The sequence below is a fragment of the Nicotiana sylvestris genome, chromosome 3, assembly GCF_000393655.2.
Source record: "Nicotiana sylvestris chromosome 3, ASM39365v2, whole genome shotgun sequence".
Taxonomy (NCBI): domain Eukaryota; kingdom Viridiplantae; phylum Streptophyta; class Magnoliopsida; order Solanales; family Solanaceae; genus Nicotiana; species Nicotiana sylvestris.
In genome coordinates this window covers 127,768,243-127,777,275 of record NC_091059.1, presented here as the reverse complement: position 1 = coordinate 127,777,275, position 9,033 = coordinate 127,768,243, and positions in this window count along the sequence as shown.

The window sequence follows — 9,033 nt, the reverse complement described above, 5'->3', positions numbered from 1 at the left end:
GCGGAGGCCGCGAAATTCGCTAAACGACCCTCCTGAATTCTAAGTAATTTTAAACAAGTATTTACTGAGGGCCCCGCAATTTGTATTTTTATTCGGCGAGGCTCATCTCATTCTTATTTTTTAAAGAATTTGCAACGTCATGGAAATGCATCTCGGGCCACGCCACAATCAATGCGCCCGTGACTAGAGACATATTTCGACTCCGTTGAGATTTGGATTTGGGTCACATAAATGTGCACCCGAGCTTAGGGAGATAACATTATTAAAGGCGCGCCTAAAGCAACTAGCGCATTATTATTTGGGGTAGGGCCGTGAAATTTGCTAAACGACCCATCCCGGAATCTAAGTATTTAATAAATATACTTTGTGAGGGCCCCGCAATTTGTCCCTTTCATTTGGCGAGGCTTGTCTCATTTTATTTTTTTTATTATTATTATTTATTTTTATTTTTTTTATTTTATTTTTTTTAAAGGGATGCCATTTTTACGCTTTTAACCATACTAAACCTTACAGCTTCTTTACAACTAAAATCTCATAACTTGTTAGAGGTTTAATAAAAGAGTTTTAGCGAATGAGTATTTCGGGATTAGTAATAACATGTACTAATAATAATTTTTTTTGAATGAACTAAGCGAAGTAAAGGACGAACAAATTAACGTCAAACTTGTGTCATAGAACAACTAGTCAAACTTAATTAAACGACATCAAATAAACAAGAATAACATAACATGAGAATGAACCAAAATGCAGACAATGAAACATAGGCAGAAAATTTCCATACCAATTTTTATATTGCATCTCAAACATTCAACGTAAGTTTATTTATCTAATACATCGAGGTTTACTAACCTTAGCACCTCGACCAACTCAGAGCGACAAACACGATTCCGACGGAACTTAAGCCGGACCTTTCTGAACGAAGAACAACGACGGAACCTCGGACAGCGCCTCGACGTACCGGACCTCGACGAACCAAAGACGACCTCGATGAAATAGAAAGCTTGGCCGAAAAACTGTTGCTGCTGCCGGATTTTTCGAGAGGTTAGCTGCTGCTGGATTTTCGACGCAGCAGGTTGGCGCAAGAAATGCAACAGGAAGGGGTCGTTTGGATGCGAAGAAGGAGGAGCTATGGAGTGTCGTTTGTGCAGTGACGACGCGGCAACAATGGTGGGTCGTTTGTGCAGTGACGACGGGGTGCGAGGATGGTTTGACGTGAGGAAGTGGAGGTTTCACGTTATGGCGTCGGGGGTGTGGTGGAGTTTGGACGATGGGAGGAGCTGGGCTGGTGGTTTTGACGGGCAGCTGGGAAGGTCGTCGTCCGGTGCTGGGGAAGGTGTTGGTCGTAGTGTTGGTGAAGCTGATGGCGACGCTAGATGGGTAACAATGGTGGTTTGTTGATGGTGGTGATGGAGGAGGCAGAAACAGTGGTGGGTCTCGACGGGGCTCCGGTGGTTCCGGCAGCTGGGGCGACGAACGGGCTGGTGGTTATGGTCGTTTGGTTGTCGTCGGGAAATGACGACGAGGGGGAGGGGGGCTGGTCACTCGGTGGGAAGCTTAGGAGGAGGAGGGGTCTGCTTGGTAATGGAGGGAAGTCCGCTGCTGGGGAAGGTGACGGGGAGGTCTGTGTGTTTGGACGCTGCGAGGAGGTTGACGATGGGAGAGTAGGGGTTGTTTGGTTCAGACGGTGGTCGACGAGGGGAGGGGAACTGGTGGTTATGGGCAGTGGGGTGCTGGGGAAGGTGACGGGCGGTCGGCGATGGAGGTTTTGGGCGTGGAGGTAACCGGAAGGGATCGGAGGGTTTTTGCCCTGGTTTTCGTAGGGTTTTTCTTCTTCTCTTTTTTGAGAAGAAGATGAATAGTTGCCCGTCCCCAAAATTTTTGAAAAAGTCCCCCCTTTCCTGTTGGCTTTTCTCGTGTTTTGTAACACAATGCCCATGAAAAATGAGCCCCACGTGTGGTGGGGTTCGAGGCATATGTCCCCCACGCGTGGTGGGGTTCCCCATGTGTTCTGGACACTGTTTATTATGGGCTAGGTCCGAAAATTAGGCCTAAAATCGGGTAGTTTAAACCCAAATATTATTCTTTTGCCCGGACCCGAGAAATAGGAACACGTTGTTTAACTAGTCCTATGTAAGCAAAATAACTACCAAAAATAAGACTAGTATTTAAACAAAACTATATCTTTTTAAATATTTTTCAAGGTTTAAAATAGCTACAAAATATTAATAAAACTATTTTTTTGTAATTTTCGTTTTTAAATATTAAGATAAAATATGAGGTAATATTTTTGTATTTTTCAAAGTTAAAAATGACTATAAAACCTTAATAGAACTATATTTTTTTTGTAATTTTCGAAATTATATAAAGTACAAAAATAAAGTGCAATTTTTTTGTATTTTTCAAGTTTATGAGAAATACATAAACTAAAATTTATATATATATTTTTTGAAATTTTCTTTTTGCAACGAAATAAAGTAAAATAGTTAAAATAGCTATACTAGACCCAATTTCACATATTCACGCTAAAAATGTGAAAATTCTCGGGGAGGGTCAAAAATCACGTGCTTACACCATGCCTTACAGAAAGCCTTCGTAATATTTGTATTACGGTCATACATGAAGAGTTAAGCATATACGGCATCATAAATTCTTGCGCCCTACTGGGTTAGACGGCACCTACTTAAGACATCTTCTGCCTATTCCAGGTAGCCAAGAACATAATAAAATTCACCGCCAAATGGCAAATCATCACCCCAATAAGTTTCCTTGTAAATAATTTGCCGCCCCTGGCATGGTAAAGTAATCGCAACATTCCAAGCATGATGATTAGGGGTGCAAAGAATTCATGTCATGGGAGGACGGTTGTTGTATTCATGTGTCCAGTCGGCCAAATAAGGTGGATCCCTCAAAGGTAGCCACGAAGTTGTAGCATATTGGCCGACTGGCCTAGCAACTGATAACCTCGTCTCCACCTTGCTCCCTTTATGGTTCGAAATAATAAGTTATTGTGAATTGGAGGAAGAAAGTCTTGAGTCTTTGAAGTAAACCATGTTTAGACTGCAAGAAGATAGAAAAGTGTTTATTAGAACTTAACTTGGAAATGTAATATGCATGATCTGAAATCCATAATATAATATTCCCTTTCTCAAGACTAATCCTATCAAGCACGAAAAAAATAAAATCTTTGGCTTAGATGGTGTAATAATCTTTGCCTCAGATAAAACAAAATCTTTGGTTTAGAGGGTGTAATGGTCTTCGCTTCAGACAAAATAAATCTTTGTCTCCGATGGTGTAATGGTCTTCGCCTTAGATAAATAAGGCTCAGACGGCGTAACGGTTTTCTCCTCGGATGAAGTAAACTCTTTGGCCTAGACGATGCAATAGTCTTTGCTTCAGATAAAGTAAAATCAAATCTTCAAACAATATGAAGTCTTCAGCTCAGACAGTATAAGGGTCTTCGCTTTAAAAAAAAAAAAAAAAATCTTTGGCTCAGACGGAGTACTGATCTTTGCTTTAGACAAAGTAAATTCTTTGGCTCAAATGGTGTAATGATCTTACAAATTAAATTATTTGATTTAAATGGTGTAATGATCTTTATCACCGACAAAGTAAAGTTTTCCACTGAGCCAGTGTAAAATCTTCCCCTTGTGCAAATTAATGCCTTCGCCTTTTATAAAAAATCATCTTTGCTCATATGAAGTAATATATTTGTCAAAATGAGTAAAATCTCGGGCGGGTAAATATTAGCCACTCTAGATTTGCTGCTCTTTTGAACTTTATAAAGCAAGAGAAAAAGAAAAATGAAAAAAAAAAGTGAATAATGAATTCACTAGGTTCATGAAAGGGCTTTTATGTTGAGATCACAATCTTTACTGTTCGTTCAAATAGGTTCATCAATCTGAGACGCCAAATTAAAGGGACAGAATGATTAACTTCAACAATAATACATTATGGCACAGTTCTTAATTATTTGTCTACGTACGGAAAAACACACATTTGTTATAAAATAAAGATTATAAAGTAAAGACAAGCATAGAGAGAAACTGATATATTATTCGAATTCAAACTGATGTAAATAGTGAACTGAAATCTCTTCTATTTATAGAAGAAAGGAAGTTGCTCTATAAGCTGCTGTGTAAGCTGCTATTACAAGTTGTTGTGTAAGCTGCTATTACAAGCTGATGTGTAAGCTGCTACGCAAGCTGCTGTGTAAGCTGCTGTGTAAGCTGCTACGCAAGCTGCTGTGTAAGCTGCTACTATACCAGATATGGATAATCTTCTACTGAGAGCAATGTTTATCCATAACGGAGTACTGAATGGATAAGCTTATTATACCCGGTATGGATAATCTTCTACCTAGGGTAATGTTTATCCATAACCGGGTACCGAAGTGATAAGCTTCTTCAGGAAGCTTACTTCCAATAGAGTACTAAATAGATAAACATATTTACGGTGGAGTCCCATATGGATAAGCTTCTTCAAGAAGATTATTTACAACGGAGTACTAAATGAACATCCATAATATAATATATTTATAACACTCCCCCTTGGATGTTCATTAAAAGATAATGTGTCTCATTAAAACCTTACTAGGAAAAACCACATGGGAAAAAATCCTAGTGAAGGAAAAAGAGTACACATATTTAGTAATACGCATTGCTAGGTGCCTCATTAAAAACCTTATAAGGAAAATCACATGGGAAAAAATATTAGTAAGGGAAAAAGAGTGCATCGCGTATTTTACTCCCCCTGATGAAAACCTTGTTTCAAATATTTGAGTCTCCGCATTCCTATCTTGTATACCATCTTCTCAAAAGTTGAAGTTGGTAAAGATTTAGTGAATAAATCTGTTGGATTGTCACTTGAACTAATTTGATGCACATCAATGTCACAATTTTCCTGAAGATCATGTATGTAGAATAATTCTGGTGAAATGTTCTTCGTTCTATCTCCTTTTATAAATCCTCCCTTTAATAGTGCTATGCATGAAACATTGTCTCCGTATAATATTGTGGGTCTTTTATCACATTCCAACCCACATGTTTCTCGAATGAATCACTGATCTCAATCATATGCACTCCCTGCTTGCCGGTTTGAAATCGAGCTTTATGGGTATCGGATAAATAACCTGCATCTGCATTACCAATACGATCTGCACCACTTTTGTTAGCATTAGCAAGATAAATAAGTGCACCATCTACACCGAGATAGAGTATTTCAGGACCAAGGAGCTCCTCATCCTCTTCTAGAGGTTGGAACGGATCCTTATTCACTTCAAGTGATTGAATATTCATTGGTGTACTTAATGGGTACACTTTGTCCATGTAAAAGTATTTTTAAGACCCTCTTGGAGCTCTTCCGGAGTTCCAATAAGATTTATGTCACCAACATAAACAGCAAGTGTAACAAATTTTGATGACATTTTCTTTATAAAAATACATGGACAAATAACATAATTTATGTAACTTTCTTTCAGCAAATATTTACTGAGGCGATTATACCACACGCGCACAGATTGCTTTAAACCGTACAAAGATCTTTATAATTTGATCGAGTACATTTCTCAAGACTTTGAATTATATGCTTCGGGCATTTTCAATCCTTCAAGGATCTTCATATAGATTTAGCCAAATAAGTCATATAGGTTAAGACTTGTATCTAAATGGTATGACATCTTCAAGTGTCTGGACTGCTGGTCTGATCCTCACAATCTTTTATAATATTGTGCACTATATTGTATCAAATATATCGTCGACGATCATTTTGTGTCAGTTCCGAAGCGACATAACTTGTGGAGATCTCATCACTTTCTTTATTTCCAGGTACCTGAACTTTTTCGGGAGTTTCATGAAATGTTATGTCGTGGGCTCTTCTAGAGCATATTTCCTCCTCATTTTGATCATTAGCTCCTACTATTTTTCAAGGATTGTTACCTTTGGAACCGATTGGTCTACCACGCTTCATGGTACAGTAAACTCTATCCTTCAGGGACTTAAATTTTAATAGGAGCATCTGCAGCTGAAATATGATATTTAATTTTGGATCAGCAAATGCTTCTGGCATTCGACTTGAATTATTTTCTAAGTGAGGATCATGATAATTTGATTCATATAGCATATTTTTCAACTATTTATTCCATCCCCCAAATGTTAGAAAAACTAATATATATCCCGAATCATCTTTGGAAAACATATCTTTGTGTATTATGGTAGAGAAATTAATCATATACCACACAACAAAAGATAGTAAAAATATTTGGCTTCTGATCCTAAACCAATTGTGAAGGGAGGACTTATCATATATTGTTGATCTGATGCATACAAGTGCTGCTATATGCAATTTAGAAAATCTTAGACCAACACATGAAGCTTTGTTCTCATAAGCAATAGTTTAGCCATTAATAGGAGGTATTCAATATAAACCAGCATTATCAAGATGAACTGTCTTGATTTCATAATCTGAAAATTATGCTCTTAATCGAGAAAAGCAATTCCAAATGCCAAACTGCAGGTTGACAATAATTACACATGTAACCATCTCATATATGCACCTATAAGTGGTTCACATGATAGGTGAACGGGCCCATATTCACCTTTTATATATTTCAGAATCAGGGGTCTTAGTCCCAACTTTAGCTGGTATAATCAATTCATTATGAGAACAAGCAACACATGAGAATTCCTGAAGAATCTTCTAGTTCTTTAGTATATGCTTATCTGAATTCTCAAATAGCTCATTTAAAAATGGCAAATGAAAACTTCAAGTTTATCATGTCATGTGCTATCTCTTAGTAAACTTCTGGTTTACTATGGCATAAACTTTTGCTTTAGTAAACTTCTGGTTTACTGTGATACATGATATAGTACAAATTAAAGAATAAGGCGGGTAACTTCTCACATACATATTATTTTACCCCCTATGATTGTGGAAACATGAAGATTATCAATCTTCCAATCATTTGTAGTCTCAATATGATAGCCATTTGTATTAGTAAACTTCAGGTTTACTACAACATATGTTTTGACCATAATCATATAATATGAATGACATATTTGTATATAAGCTCTTCGAGAGCCTTCATTTATTATCCACAATCTAATATTTATCTGGCACTACTGGTGTCATGTATTCTTTAGGCAAACATTTAGCTCTTCAGGAGTTGTTGATACATTTTGTACTATCAAATATTGCTCAGACACTGCTGGTGTCATGAGAGAAAATCACAATCAAATAAACAATGTAAAACAATTGTTTAAGCACACGAAAACTCCTCTTCATAATATTTTTCCACTTCAGGAGGCAATTTCAATTGTGTTACTTCTTCAGGAGCAAATTTAAAATACGAAATATTGAGTATATATTCTCTCAATTATATTAACTCTTCTGGAGGTGAATTGTAATGTATTCACATCAAGAGCGCGTTCATATTTACCCGACTTATTAGTATTGTCACATTCACTTCAGGGAATGGATTAATATTATCAAAAGTTCTCATCCTTCAGGAAATCGAACATAATTATCTGAATGCGCATTAATCACATCAAATTGTGATGCCTCAACCTCTTTTAAAATATTTACTACTTCAGGAGCAAATCGAGGCGTGCATTTAATATAGAGAATATTTATGTAGCTTATCTTCAATTGTAACCATAGAAAGCCTAAATTATCACTTCTGGTGATCATAGGCATATACCACTTCTGGTAGTTAACAAAATATAATTACAATGAGATATACGAAATATAACCATTTCTTGTGGTTGTATATTTCTTGCAAACTCTGCTAGAGTTTAAGTTGATCTAATAATGTTATTCATATTCTTCAAAATGACATAAACAAGATATATTATAGTAAACATCATTATCAAATCATAATTTTTCTTTATGTACAACAATTACATAACCATACTATCTATTACAAATAACAAAAATTAAAATATTTACATTTCTACAGATTCACCACCGATTACATGACTTGTTTCTCCTTCTGGGAGTGCAAGGTAATCAGTTACATCCAAATGCATGAAGTCTAAATTATCTTCAGAAATAAAATTTGCTTCAACATTTTTCTCTGTCTTCTTTAGGGAGGCTTGATAAAGCTCAACCAGGTGCTTTGGCATACGACAGGTACGTGACCAGTGCCCTTTTTCTCCACATCTATAGCATGCATTTTCTGCATTTGGTGCTTGCACCGCTTCATGCTTTTGTTCCTTCCTTTTCCACTGCTGGTGGTGAGGAGTGTTCTTTGGTGCATTATTATTACCATGATTAGAGTTTCTTTCCCGACCACGACCATGACCACGATTGGGGCCACGACCTTTTCCACGTTTAGCCTGGTGGAAGTTCGTCTCATTCACTTCAGGGAATGGACAAGAACCAGTAGGTCAGCTTTCATGATTTTTCATTAATAGCCCATTATGTTGCTCTGCTATAAGAAGATGTGAGATAAGTTCAGAATACTTTTTAAATCCCATCTCTCGATATTGCTGCTGCAGGAGCATATTCGAGGCATGAAAAGTGGTGAAAGTTTTCTCCAACATATCATGATCAGTAATATTATCACCACATAACTTCAATTGGGAAATAATTCTGAACATAGCAGAATTATACTCACTGATAGATTTAAAATCTTGTAGCCTTAGATGAGTCCAATCATATCGTGCCTGTGGAAGAACGACCATCTTCAGGTGGTCATATCTATCTTTCAAATTATTCCACAGTATGACTGGATCTTTAACAGTAAGATATTCCATTTTCAGGCCCTCATCAAGGTGATGGCGTAGGAATATCATTGCTTTGGCACGGTCTTGGTTTGATGCCTGATTTTTGTCTTTGATGGTGTCTGCCAGACCCATCGCATCAAGATGAATTTCAGCATCAAGCACCCAAGACATGTAGCTTTTGCCCGATATATCCAGGGCTACAAATTCAAGTTTAGAAAGATTTGACATTATTTAGGAAAAGAAAGTTCTTACCTCAGATACTTTCAAAATATTTGCTCGAGATGGCAGAGTCTCGTGCTGATAACGTGTTATA